Here is a 13,441-nt window from a genome sequence, read left to right on the forward strand (position 1 = left end):
CTTCCAGAAATGAATAGTTTCCAGGATTAGTTGTTTCACCACCTTCTCAGAAGTCAAGATGAGGCTGACTGGCCTGTAGTTCCCTGGGTACTCCTTCCTGCCCTCTTTGAAGACAGGAGTGACACTTGCTTTCTTGCAGTCCTCAAGAACCTCTCTCAATCACCACAATCATTCAGAGGTAATCAAGAGTGGCCTCACAATGACATCTGCCAGCTCCATCAGCACTCATGGGTGCATCTCATCAGGGCCCATGGCATTAGGTATGTCCAATTTCCTTAAGTATTGCCTAACCTGAATCGCTTCCAACAAGAAGAGAACCAAGTCCTCCTTCCTTCGGTCTTTCCTGCAGTCTCCCGGACATGTAAACAAATTCATTTCTACTGTGCTTGATAAGCAAACAGCCAAACTGAGGCCAAACTGTTCCTTGCAAGCAATGAGGCAGTCATTGTTTACTGACCACAGATGGAGGGGTGAAGCCACAGGCCTGCTTTCTGACTGTTGGTAATACATGAAGGGCATTTTCAGTCTCCTGCGTCCAACTCTGGGCTCCTTGGTTTGTTATTTGGGACCAAAGTGAAACTGTTTTGATTGTTCCGAAGTGCTGGGAACTGCACAAATCCACTGGCATCAATAACTCAGACCCTTCTGTGTATGCACATAGAAGAAGCAAGAACTTAGTGTTGAACAACAAGATTAGGATATTAGGGAGGGCTGTTTCTTGTCTCTGCCTCTGTTTACTCAGTATGACACTTTCCAGACAGGGCTGGGAGGAGGCTCATTGCTGTGGAGTGACCACCATTCTTCAGAGAAAAGACCCATGTAAATTCGGATCACTGTTGTTTTTTGACAGGAGCATGTTATTTCTCTTGTCTATCTGCTATAAACCAACAAACCACCTCAATCCTTAGCTGTCCTCTGCTGCTCAGATATCTTCAGCTGTGGAAGAAAACCTCCCATTTTCCCTGCTCTGACCAAGGACAGGGAGCGAGCAGTTGCTAGGGTCATACCAGAGCAGCTGGCTAAACGTTCCCAGGGAAACTTTCACAGTTAAAATACACAGTGAAAGAAGAATCACGCAGATAGGTAAGTATGTGGAAAACAGGGAAAAAAATTGCAGCATGCAGTTCACAGCAAACTAATGAAGTACCTTCTTGTTCTCTGAGTCTATAACTGCCCACTCTTTTGAAGTCTTTTGTTGCTGCTTTGTTGTTCTTCCTTTTCTTTGGATGCTTTATTTAGCAGCCTGCCTTGCAAATGTATAACAGGATAAAATGAGCAGCTAGAAACATGCTGTACTAACAGAATGCAAAAAATTATAAACTGCCGTGGCTACAAAGGCATGAATTAAACCAGATATCAGCACAGCACTTTGATCCCAAGTTAAAAGATCTCTCAGCAATAATCATGGCCACTACTGTCAAATTGTTTGTGTAGACGAATAAATCTGATCACACAGGAAGAGCCAATCAGTAAAATTTACAGGTGCTGTACGCTGACCTGCTTACTACAGTGCTTCTGCTATAAATTTATATGTTAGGTTGAATGTGTGTGTTTCAGGAAAAACAACCAGGAAAGGAGAGAATGGCTGGAGACAAGTAATTTTGCTGCAAACACTAAGGCCCACATACCGGAAATCAAAAGACAGTTAGGAAAGAACTGCAAGTACCTCAAGATGACCCTGAAAGTCAGAGATCACACAGGTGCCTACAGCAGTTTGGGGCCCTGTGTGAGACGGGCAACTGCAGGTCTGCCTTGAGGCAGGGCAAACATGCAGGCCACAGGACCTGAAGTGGGTCAGAGGTACAGCTGCAAAAAAGCCACAGCAAGACACAGCCTTGATACAGTGTATGTGAAGGCAAGAAGCTGGAATCAGACTTCTGAAGTTTTGGCTGCTACTGTCTTCCAGACCTGTGCTTGGAAGGCTCACTTGTTTGATGCAGGTGCCATACATGCTTCCCAAGCTCCTTGCCTTGAGACAGCTGCAGGTCCATGTTGTTCTGAATGGATCTGGGTAGTCTTGGCAATGGTAAAAACACAAGGCGTCATCAATACTGTAGGCTTAGCAGCAGTAAGGCTGCCTGCATCTCCTAACTGCTGTGCGTGCACAGGTGGTACCCAGCAGGGACAGGGCTCCCTGAGATACAGGAGCACACTAGGAGGCAATACGGCCCAACACGCAGGGCACCCTGAGCACAGCCCCCCGCTTCCCACCTTGCCCTGCCGGTATCCCGGCAGGGCCTTTGCAAACGCAGCGCTAAATCCTTGGCCCCCAGCACGCCTGGCGACCCCCGGCGCGGGGTCATCTCAGAACAGCCGGGAAGTCCCGGCAGAAGCCCGGCTCCCCGCGCCCCCTCGGCGCCTTCCACCGCCGAGCGCGGCCCCCGCCCGGTGGCGAGCGGAGGCGGTGCTTGCGGCGCGGGGCGGTCCCGGCGTGGTCTCGGCGTGGCCCCGGAGCCGGGTGCCGCTTCCGCGGCGGCCCGGCGGCCCCGGCCTGGCAGCGGCAGAACCGCTGGGTAAGCGGCTCGGCGCCGGGGGCCTGCCGGCCGCCATGGGGACCAACGCGCCGCCTCGCCGGGAGCCGCTCGCCCGCGGCCCCCACGTAAGTCAGCGGTTTCGCTCGCCGCCGGCGGGGGTCCTGAGGAGGGAGGGCCCGGCGGTGCGGGTGGGGGTCTGCCTGCGGGCGTGCCCGCCGTGCAGGGGCTGCGGGAGCCGCCCTTTGTCAGCGGCTGTACCCCGGGGGGGTGAGCCCGCCGGGGCGGCGGGCGGCGGCCCGCGCCCTCCCCGCGGGAGGCAGCGTTCCGCCGAGCCCCTGCCTGCAGGCGGCCCGGGCGAGGGCAGCCCTGCGGGGAATGGCAAGCCGGCACCCGGCCTGTGGTGAACCCCGGGTGGGAGCTCCCCCGCCCGCTCGGCCGGGATGTCACGGCAGGTGCCGCCTCCAGGGCCAACGCGGGATCCGTCTCTGTACCTCTGTTTCTCCATCTGGCATGTGGACTTTGCGGCCGTGCCGGCTAGTGTGCTGGGCATTTAGAAGTTCTCCGGAGAACGGTGCTAAACGGCTGCCCATTTGTGCCCATTCTCTCTGGATTCTCTTCTCGTTATTAAGTCCATAGCAAGCTGTGGGGAGCTGGTGACCTTCCCAAAGCTAACACTCTTGTTCCTTGTCACTGTGACTTGTCTATTATTTCAGAGATGAGAGATTAGGTTGGGACTTGCCAATGTTGGGGTACTACCTGGAGGATGGTCTCGGCAGCGTTTTAGAATTATTAATCCGTTTTATTTTTCTGATGTACCAGTGGCAATGAGGAATGGCCCCACCATGCCAGGTGCTGTACAGGCACAGTGGGAAGAAAGGCACGGACCCTCAAAGGATTCACATCCAAGCAGGTTACGGACAGGGGGTGGGAGAAGAGACGTGAATGCTGGCAGGGTAACAAGGGGGCTTGAGCTCTGTGGGGTAATTTTTTAGGCAGGTTTTCTCAGAAGGCATTCCGCTAACAAGTGAAGTGAAGGCAACATTGAGGGAAAGGCAGAGGAGAGGCATACAGCAGGGAGAAGAGGGGCAGCAAGTCCAGAAAGGTTGGGAAGGTGGCACTGGAGAGAGGGCCAAAGAGAGCCAAGCCCACAGGGGGTGGTCCTGATTCCCTGCCCCTTGGCGAGCGCTCCCACTGCAGGAAGTAGTTCTGCTGATGCTGTTGCCCCAGCCTGTTCATTTTGCCACCTATAGAGCAGAATTTGTGGCTGCCTGTCAGCTGTATTATGCTACCAGGGGATATGGTGCTCTGCATGTAGGAAGAGTGTGGAAAAGGCATTGGAGAGGTGATGTCTGCCAAAATACAAAACAAAAGGTGTGTGCCTATGGTGCAAAGAGGGCATGTCTTATCTGAATCTGAATGTCTTACCATGTTGTCAGGATCATGGTGGTTCTGTGATTCCCTTGGGCTAAATTAAGGTGAAACAACACCAAATGATCAATTGAACACTTTATTGATGGTAAAAAAACAACCTGAACTTGGAAGGCATAACAGTAGGCAACATGAACTAGGAAAGTGTAACAGTAGGCAACATGGGTTCTAATTGAAATACTTGTAAGAGAAAAGGAAAAAATAAGAAAGGGGGGGGGCAAGGAAGAGAGAGAGATCACCACCCTTGGATCCCACAATGTCGACGGTAAACGTGGTAGTGGGCATGCACGTGGCTCCTCGGAGTTGTGTCTTTTATAGGCCAGTCCCTGCCTCTAGTCTTGCCCCCTTGAGGGCTTATATGGTTCTTGTTCCAGAACGTTCTTTGTCTTCTGCGCAGGTGCCATTGTAGGAGCGGTCGCAAGGGGTCTTTTGGGTGGTTGTGAGCCCCTTCCTCAATGAACTCTGTAGGACCTCCAACCATACATAGTGAGTTGCAGGGCACATCAGAAGGTGGAACTGTGCATCCTCCTACATACCCTCCCTGCTCTGCACCAGTCAGCTTCTCACCTGTGGCTCAGCAGTGCTATGCAGACCCTAATTTGTTGCTATGGAGACCTTAACTTGGCTCTCCACAATGCTTGAGACATGAACATACATTAACTCTTTCAGTCTCTCACACATGTCAGCTGGAAACACGTCTTTCTCTGAAGTGTTTCTTTACATATCCTCCCTTTCCTCTTGCCTCCCAGCCAGCTTTGACTTCAGATATGGCTCCAGGTCCTCCTGAGATCTGGAGGTGTTGAAAAATATCATCACCTTGGATAGTCTTCAGTGAAGGCTTCCATCTAGGACTCAGATTTAGGCTTTAAAGAAACGGATTTCCAACAAGCACTGAAAATATGTCCGCTGTCTTTATTTTTAAGTAAGAGATTAATTGACATTTTTGCCCTTTTGTAGCAGTGTTTTCCTATGGTGCTCTAAGTCCAAATGTGACACTACTGTGTCAGTACATCAGATGCTAAAGAGTACACCAGCTTAGGGACAGAAGTAAAAATTAGCAAAGCTCTCCATTCATATTAAGGAAGTCAGGGGCACTGATGGAAACTACAGAATGTTTGCATGTCCCCCAAGGCTTTAAATTAGAATGTTAGTACACAAACACTAAATGGACTTTTTGACTTTGAAGCAGTCTTCTACCAGAAGATTTCTCACTTCTGCTGCATTGCTCCTTTAGCATATCATACTTAAACAAGTCTACCTGCAGCCTGGAGAACTTTATCTAGTAAGAAGGTTGGCAGCCCACACTAGGGGAAGTAATTAAGGAAACAGGATTCCCATCACCACTGTGCTGCTTAGGGAAGGGGGATTTTTATGGGTTATGTAAAACCGAGACTAGGGCAGAGTCAAGGATCCCTGTAATTTTTTCCGTAAACCAGCATGGTTTCATGTGGTAGAAGCCAGTCATAGTGATTTTCCAACTAAGTACTTAGCTTTGAAAATACAAAATGTCCTTTTGAAAATCCTGTTCAAATTGGATGCTTTTTCTTACAATTTCATTGTAAAAGATTAAGATGGCTAATAGAACTTGGTATGAGAAAATACGATTATGAGAGTGTGCTACACACTGTCAGTATTTCATAACTGCCTTTCAGAGATACACAAGGAGGTTTCAGAAAGCACAGGAAAAGTACGGGGGAGAGCCTGTCACAACATGGAGTCTTGCTAGCCAAATGGCAGGGACATTCAGGTTGAGTTTCTAATAATACTGCCTCAGCAGCCAGGCCAGTCAGAAAGTGATCTGTAACCATCTGATTTTGAGTAACCTCCTACATCCTGGCACATAGAGGCCCTTGGGAAAATAGACTGCTAGTCTCTCAATGGTGTATGGTCTTTCCCAGAGGGAGTCGGCATAGCCTACAGACATGTGTGTTGAAGTTAGAACATTTGTCAGGAGAGTTGCCCTTCCTGCAAAATCAGGGAATATTTTAGCAGTTGCTTTTATCTCTTTTAATTCTGGACCATCTTTCATTAAAACATCCCATACTGAATCAAAGCTTTAATAAAAAAACATGGATAGCAAACACAGCTGAGAAAATTAGGCTATCCTGAAAGTTATGTCAGAATAACAGCTGACTCGGATGCTCTTCACATGACTTTTTTTCCAGATAAGTATCAAAAAGAAGGAAGGAAAGAAGTAAATGGCCATTTAACGTGGGGTTTTTTTCTTTCCTAAATGTCATCCTGAACACCAAAGATTTGCTCTTCATCATTTACAAGGTCCTGGCTTCCTGTCCAAGTAATGCACATTTACAGAAGGTTTGTTGGTTGAAGGCTTTCTGTGCACCCTTTAGAGATAGTAGCTCTTTTAAAATTGTGTGCTTGTTTTTACTTTTCCTTGACTTTTGTTTATTGTTTGGAAAACCAAAACCATTTCTGGAGATTGCCGGTAATGAAAATAATGGATAAAGATACTCCAAACAAAAAATGAGGACATTTTCTCCTTGACCCAGAATTAAAAACAAAGACGTACGTTTGTGTAATGCCTGATACAGAAAACAGTGTGCTTTTGACTGTCATTTGAGCCTTCCATTACATCTCTGCAAGCTTCTTCAAATGAAAATATGAAACTGTTTTAGGAAGTTGTAATAGCCATGTTTAGGATTTAAGATTGCTGTAAAAGTCACATCATTAAAGAGATTTGTATAACTCAGCTAGTGATACCTAGTGTGTTACAAGCTTCCAAGACAGGCGGATTTACTCCTTGCGTAGTCAACAGCTACACCTACACTTCTTTGTCCGTTTTATATTCTCTGTCTCTCAAAATTTCCTCATCTGACTTTGAAACTGTAAACTGACTATATGCTTTGTACTGTAACCATCTTTACAATCACATTTTCTTCTTTCATCACAGTTTTGGTCTTAGTGCAGTTAATAGCCAAAGTAAAAGTCCACAAACTACGCACAAACAGATCCTTTCAATATGCAGAAAAGGTGGAAATATGGGTTTACATATTAGAATATTATCATTCTTTAGTCCTGACATTAGATCTCTGTTTAACAGGTATTTTTAATTATATAGTAGTGTTAGTACCCCTTAAAATTAGAAATTAGGAATTACCAGTGAAGACGTATTTCAAATACTTGTCAGCTGACGGTCACATTGAAAACACAGCTGCATCCAAGTAGCATGCCATAGAGCCTCAGAAGGGATAAGAAAGATGTGAAAAAGAGATACTAGTTGGACAAGAAGAGCAAATAGGAACCTCTAGACCTGTTCGCAACACAGGAGGTATTTATTAATAGGAACAAGAGGCCAGAGTTTGAAGAAATATTCCTCCTTACTGTCAGCCATTTAACTTCCTTTTCAACACTTCATGTCAATTTTAAGTGGAAAAATTAGGCAGTCTTATCACTAGGTGATCATTTCTGGCTCCTCCCCTCCTTTTCTCCCAGCTTCTGGCCTGCTGGACTTCCTACTCCAATACAGCACAGCTCTTGCACCTTTGTTAGAGCTCACAAGCCTCCGTAGTCCCACAGGCACAGCTGCTCCTCTCTGGACTGACAACACAATCCACCCTTAGTCTCTTTGCACCCACTGAAAGGAAGGGTGGAGTGAGGGCAGAGGGCTGCATGGTGCAAAGCAAAACACAAGATTAGAACTACAGCACCACTAGAACATGGTAATTTTGGTATCTTCCATCTTTAAATTGTGATAATACAGTAGGAATGAAGCAGAAATGACATAGGTTTAGCTTTGCTGAAAGCTGGATGGAGAATTAAGCTCAGTCTTGCAAGCTTGCCTCTTTAAAGAAATATAAACAACTTGTGATAAAAGCCCAAAGCGGCCAGAACTGAAAAAGCTTAACAGAAGTTGCTTTCTGGTCTTTCACATATGAAAGCCATTTGCATCCAGGTAACTTGGCTGTTTCTTCTGCATGGTTTCCTTGACCAAGTATGCATAACAAATAACTCTCCCACCTGTAGCTGAAGTGGAAACTGGGATCTGGTATTTGGCAAACTTACCCACTCTTCTTACCTAGTGATGACAGCTTCCAATCAAGTTGATTCCTTGCTGGCTTTTGTACAAATACTCTTGAGTATGTACAGCAGCTCTATGCATTCCTGTTTGAACATACCCCAAGGTGTTTTAAGTAAACCATGTTGACTGCTGATCAAGGGGTTTAGATGCACAGCACAGGCATCAGCACAGTAAGAGGAAGAATTCCATCACAAGAATCACCCCAGCCTAGGCTGCTATCATTGCTCAAGACCAATAGGTTTGAAGCCCGCTTGGGTATGTTGAACTGTGTCTTATTCTCCAGTGGATGTTTGATGTGTGTCAACAATCAGCAATAGCAATCATGTTTATTCCAGCAGGACTGAACAGGAGTGGAGCTTCAGAAGAAACCGACAAACTGTAACGTTAAGAGCTTTTAATCCAAGTAAAGAAAACAGACCCTTTTGAAGGATTAAACAGATCACACAAGCAGAGTGAATCACGTGATGACAGCAAAAAGTGGGTCAGTCCCACTAATTTATTTTTAGAGGGAGTGGGAAATAAAAGTTTTGGTTTTTTCAGCTGAATTTAAGATAAAGACTCAAGTTGTCAGAGATTGAACGAACTGAAAAAAATACGGTTGAGGTTGCCAGTACTCTTTCCAGTGCTTTGCATGGGTTTCAGATGGATACTATCTCACCTCCCCTACACCCAACCAAGGAATCTCCTAGAAGAGAGGTTGCTTTTCATACCATCCCTCTATTGCATCCTACAACTCTAGCTAGGTACTGGAAACTTAACTCAAATTTTATAGGATATATATTGTAATACACCAAACATCAGTGTATGCCATTTTTCCAGTAAGAAAGAAGATGCTGTTAATCTGTTATAGAACATTGGCAGCTGTAAAGAAAATCCTGTGATATTTTTTAGCTAATTCCTAGTTATTTCAATGAGATTCACAATTCTGCTTGTTACATGGGGTTTTGATGCACCTGATTTTAACATAGAATCATAAAATCATTTAGGTTGGAAAAGACCCTTAAGATTGAGTCCAACCATAGACCTAACACTGCCAAGTCCACCACTAAACCATGTCCCTAAGCGCCTTATCTACACATCTTCTAAATACCTCCAGGGGTGGTGACTCAACCGCTTCCCTGGGCAGCCTGTTCCAGTGCTTGACAACCCTTTTGGTGAAGAAATTTTTCCTAATATCCAATCTAAACCTCCCCTGGTGCAACTTGAGGCCATTTCTTCTTGTCCTATCACTTGTTACTTGGGAAAAGAGACCCACACCCACCTTGCTACAACCTCCCTTCAGGTAGTTGTAGAGAGTGATGAGGTCTCCCCTCATCCTCCTTTTCTCCAGGCTAAACAACCCCAGTTCCATCAGCCACTCCTTGTAAGACAGCTCCCTTCACCAGCTTTGTTGCTTTTCTTTGGAAACATACAGCCCTGACACAGGGAATAAATTTTCACACAGTTCTGGATTTTGTCTTCCTTCGGTGGGAATTCTGTGCCTAATGGTCTTATCTACATGCAGGTCCTCTTTTTGTGTTAGCATAAGACACTGAGCAAAGATGATGTTGTCCAAAAAAACAGATTCATTGCCTGGTGTGCAATGAGTCAATAATCACACACTCAGGAGAGACATTGCTTATTTATTTCAGGTTTGCATAAGCCTGGGTGCTCAGTGTTTTCCACAAATCAAGCATGCGAGATGGGACTTTTTGCACCTTATTTATACACAAAACTTACGAAATTAGTAATTGTTCAAGCCTATCCTCTTTATGATGATTGGATAGTAATTACCATCCCATCTGCTACTGGTTAACTATAATTTAATTAGCTTTGCTTGCTAAGTAAATTAGCATGCAAACTCTTTAGGGGTGGGGGGCAAGTCCTTTTGGTCATAAATTGAGTTGGTGGTCTTGATCTCCCCTTGCTGCTTTTACCTTTCCCGTAGTTACCATGCTTTGGCAATCGTCCAGTTTTTCTGGTGCCTTCTGGGGTAGGATTTTCCCTTCCATCAGTTTCTCAGTTCTCCTTCAAGGTCTGGTTGCTCTGGGATGTCCCTGGTTAAAGGATACAGAATGTTTGTTCTTCTGATTAGGGATGATTAAGTGTCCTTTACTTGTCAGCTTACAAAAACATCTTGGCCTGATACGACGTTAGCTAAGTTTCAGAGTTAGTTTTCAACAATGTGAGAGGTCTGTGCTGTGGTGATGAGAGAATAAAACCCCAATTTTCCCTTTGCATAGTATGTATGTCATTGTCGTATCCTCCATCATGGAAACATCCATGATGTTTCCCTTTCTCGGAAACATCAGATATAAGCTGCAAAGTTTTCACTTTCTTACGCTCAGCAACTGGTTGTCACCAATAAAATGGATGTAGATGAAGAGTTAAGGGGAGAAATAATTAAAGCTCCACCTCATGTAGATGTTGATTTAAAAAGACATATTCCTTTACTTTCAGGAGGGAAGAACTAACAAGGGTGCTTAGCCCCAGTGCAGAAGATCACAGTGCTCCTTACTGACTCTGTCTTTCCACAGTTTCCATCTCCTGGACACAGTCATGCACTGACAAATCCCTTGTCAGACCACAGTTTAGCATGTTTCACCTCTGTCAGGATGGGTTTCTAAAAAGTATGATCTCTGAGCCAGCTGCAAACCAAACTATTATCCTGGTCCTTCTGTTCAAATACTAGGCAGCATGACCTCTCTAGAAAGAAGTAAGCTCCTTATCTCTAGCATTTCCCAACACTTTGTGTATCAATGTCCATTTAGTCCCTGCAGGGCTGTTAGCATTTCTGCATAGCTTTTTGATGAGGAGAGGGCCAATGGATTAATGTGAACACTGAGACCCTGCTCCTCTAATGAGCCTCAGTACTGCCTCAGGGCTTGGCAAGGACAGGAGGCCATCTTCACAGTGTCATTAGAGATTTTGAGCAGCAAGGGGTAAGGCTGACTGGAGTAGGCAGATTATGGGCTGAGGCTTCTCCTCCCGTCTCATCTTTCTGGGTAGCATTTGCCTCTCTGCTAGAGATTTGGGGCAGGGGTCACTCAGTAACACAAGCTAAATTTCATCCTATTTATGTAATATGTGAGGTCTGTGGGGAAGAAGTAACCAAAACGAGCATAAACTTCCCCCTTCTGCAGCTTGTGCTGCAAGATGCTGAAACACCATTAGAACATTTCTGGAAAAACACCTCAAGAGATGCACTGATGCTGTTGTAAGAATAATTAATTCTCAATGCAGTTGCTTCTAGCTGCGTAAGTACTAGTATAATTCCAAATTTGTAAATATATACACACTTTCATACACTCATGCTCAAATATGATTCAGGCTCTTCCTCAGCATTTTGTTTTGGTGAAACCAGCAGTAGATAGACTGGTGAGCTTATTATAACCCAAAAGCATTCACAGGAGACAGTTCAAACTTACTTATAATAACATTTCCAGAATGCACATAGGTTTTTAAGCAATGTGCAATACACACAAAGAAAATCTAGTGATGCAGAGAACAATGAAAACAGCATAAGTGGGACATGAACTGAACCTAAGGTGCCTTCCAGTTGCTATTACTACCTCTGGTCAGTGTTTCAAGTTAAGATCCCCAGTAATATGAGAAGTGGGTGTGCTGCAATATTCTCAAAACACTGAGGCTTTGAGGAGCTATGACTCATTGAACCACAGCTGTCTGAGGACTTTATGAATGTCACCATAAGATGTTCTTTCTGTCTGTCTTGGGAAACAGTAAATTCAGAATTTTAAATTCCCTAGGGCAAGTCTTAAAGGTTTTTTACTCTATGTTTTAAATCACATTTCCATAATTCCTATTTAAGATCTTTTTTTAGTGGAAGACTTCAGTGTTTGTTCCTCAAAACTCTTCTAAACAAATACTTGTAACTACTAGAAAAGTCACCTTTTTTTCCCCTTTACTAGGACAGGAATGCACCCATTCCCATTCCTTGCATCTATTTTCTTTTAGGTATGCCAGACACAGGAACCACTACTAAGGCTAATTTTTCTGAGCAGTAGAGGGCGAAAGCAGAAGGGATTTGAGACACCTCAGATATTATATGGATGAACAAAGATACAATTTGGACTGAAAAACTATGTCAGAGTGCAGGTACCAAACTGCTGAATGTGGCACAGGCTTGATCAGATGGATGGCCCTACCACATTAGACTGTCAGGTTTCAGCCACACTATCTATCCAAGGGAGAAAAACGGGTGAAGAATTCGCATTTTACTAGGATCGTGTGACACTAGCTACCAAATAATTTTATTTAGGTGCTTCCATAGCAAAATATAGTGGGCATAGGTTGCTGTTGTTACACATGACACCTAGGGTGTTGAACCAGGATCCAAGTCACAAGTAATCTCACTAATAAGAGACCACTTCAACCCCAAAACACATCCAGCGTGAAGAAACAAGACACATCTCTTTTACAATCAACTGACACACGCAGATGATCAGCAATACTTGACAGCTCATTTAACAGCTTTGTTGTGTCACATGCCAATTAACAGAATTTAAGGAAATGCAGGCATTCTTGGCTGAATTAACACCAAAGTCCTAGAATTCTGCAGCACACCCAGAAACTCTTCATGAGCTACAGGCAGGTGCTCTAACTTAAGAGGGCTATACCATAGTTCTTCACAGACTGCAAGTTCAGGCAACCTCCTTACTCTTCCATGCATTGGCATGGGCTGTTTCTGTCCTCGCTTTGCAATTCCTAAAGGGAACCTCACCGTTCATAGTTTTCAGACAGCTGCATTTTAAAAGCTCTTAACGTGATGGTAATCCCCACTGAAGCTGTAAGATCATTCAGCAGTTATAACTGGATTGCTCTGATGCATATTGCATCAGGTTATTCCATATGTAAGCCGACAGTAAGAAGCTGCCCTGACACAAGAATACGGTTCCTCGTTATGAAGGCAAAGCCGCACCCGTTTGTAGGTGACCCTACAAACACCACCACAGGCAGCCCCCGCGCTCAGCCCTTCGTGGGGCAGACGTGCAGCTCGGCGCTGCTCACGGCTCCTGCCCCATCACCCTGAAGACGCCCACGGCAGCAGGAGCGCAGTGCCCGGCCAGGAGAGAAGGCCCCCGCCCCCCGGCCGGGCCCGAGCTGCAGGGCGCAGGGGGTGGCACAGCTGCTCCCGTCCCGGGGAAGACCCCCCTCCGCCGCGGGGCCCGGCCCCGCCTCCCCAGCCCTCCGCGGAGGCGGGCGGGGCCGGACCGCCCCGCTGGGGGCGGGGCCTTCGTGCCGGCTCGGCCTTTGATGGCCTCCGCTCCAGCGCCGCCGCTGCGTCCTCGGCGCGGGGCGAGGTGACTGACCGGGAGTGGGCGCGGCCCGGCCCAGCCCAGGCGGGGTGTCTGGGCGCCCGAAGGGACCGGGGCCGCTCAGGTCGTGCTCCGGGGCGGGGCGGGGCGGGGCGGGCGCGCGGCACCGGCTCACGGCCCAGGGTGGGGGCGCTGCAGAGCCGCCGGTAGCCGCGCGCCCGCCGCGGCCGGCGTAGCGCTGGGGG

This window comes from Pelecanus crispus, chromosome Z (genome assembly GCF_030463565.1).
Source record: "Pelecanus crispus isolate bPelCri1 chromosome Z, bPelCri1.pri, whole genome shotgun sequence".
In the NCBI taxonomy this organism is placed as follows: Eukaryota; Metazoa; Chordata; class Aves; order Pelecaniformes; family Pelecanidae; genus Pelecanus; species Pelecanus crispus.